This window comes from Dermacentor andersoni, chromosome 3, assembly GCF_023375885.2.
Source record: "Dermacentor andersoni chromosome 3, qqDerAnde1_hic_scaffold, whole genome shotgun sequence".
Lineage (NCBI taxonomy): Eukaryota > Metazoa > Arthropoda > Arachnida > Ixodida > Ixodidae > Dermacentor > Dermacentor andersoni.
In genome coordinates this window covers 63,933,022-63,934,471 of record NC_092816.1, presented here as the reverse complement: position 1 = coordinate 63,934,471, position 1,450 = coordinate 63,933,022, and positions in this window count along the sequence as shown.

Below are 1,450 nucleotides of genomic sequence, written 5' to 3'. Positions count from 1 at the left end.
TGTGACGTCTTAAAATTGTTCTCCCTCCTACGCAAGAAGCACAGCGAGTTTTTACTTGTACATGCAACAACACAATTTTTCTGGCAATACCAGTGCGGAGACATATCTATGAAAACAAGTTTATTTATGTATTTATTTATTTACGACACCTCAAAAGCCTCAGTGAAGGGGTTTTACATGAGGGGTGGGCTATTTACTGATGTGTTAAATGTTATACAATTTTTCCATCGCCGTCTTGAAGTCGGTGCTACTGGAGAGGAGCGCAACATCAGAGTGAAGGTCAATCCAATCTTGTGATGTTTTGACAAAAAATGAAAGGTGTGCTGTGGTTCGAGCAGATGACAGATATACAGCTTTTTCGTGATTGGGAGAGAGAGAGAAGTTTAATGATACGAAATGCTGAGAGGTCGGCCTGAGGTATATTCCTCTAGCCAGCTACTCGGCATTGGGGGAAGGGGAAGAGGGAAAGAAAGAGGGAAGAGGTGCATGATGGGTGACGATGACGATAGAAGGAAGATGTAGAACATATCGCAAGCAATTTGGCATGCTCAAAGTCTGCAATCCAAGCCCGTAGTTTTTAAAAAGTTCAGTAATGCCTGAATGGCCTTGAAACTCGATTGAGCCTCTGGCCAAGGGCCTAAAATAACGTCCTCCGACAACGGTGCGCTGTCGAGACGCGTAAGGTCGTTGTCCAACCTTTCACGCTCTTCCACGTACTTAGGGCAGTCACAAAGCACATGACCTATAGTCTCAGTCACATTGCACACCTCACAGTGTGGAGACTCGGTGCGTCGCATGAGGTGCACGTATCCGCGCGTAAACGCTACCCCCAGCCTTAGTCTGCGCAGAAGACTGGCACAGCTTCGTTGAATTTTCGGTGGTAGCCTAAAATTCATGGCAGGGTCCAATCTCTGGAGTCGTCTGTGGCGATTATCCGGATTGTCCCAGTGCTGTGCTGTCAATTTTCGGATGACACTGGAGAGGAGACAGTTGGCGTCCGCTCTTGAAAAAGGAATTGAAAGCAGTGACTCTCGTTCTTCGAGTGCTTTCTTCGCTTCGGCATCGGCCAGTTCGTTGCCCTGTATACCACAGTGACTGGGAATCCACTGAAATGTGATGTGGTGGCCGTTTTCTTGTGCTAAAGTGTAGAGCTCGGCAGTTTGAAGAGCCAACACTCTGTAAGCGCTTTCTTTCAACACCACTCTAAGTAGTTGAAGAGCCGATTTTGCGTCGCTGAAGACTGTCCATATTTGAGGAGGCTGTCGCGAAATATATTGAACGGCCTCTCTGATTGCCACTAGTTCCGTAGATGTTGAAGTCGTCTTGTTATGCAGACGATACCGTCGATTGACTTGATGCGCAGGCACGACGAAAGCCGCACCAGACGCATACGACGATACCGATCCGTCTGTATACACGCTCACCGAGGAGTCATATTCTTTCGATATAT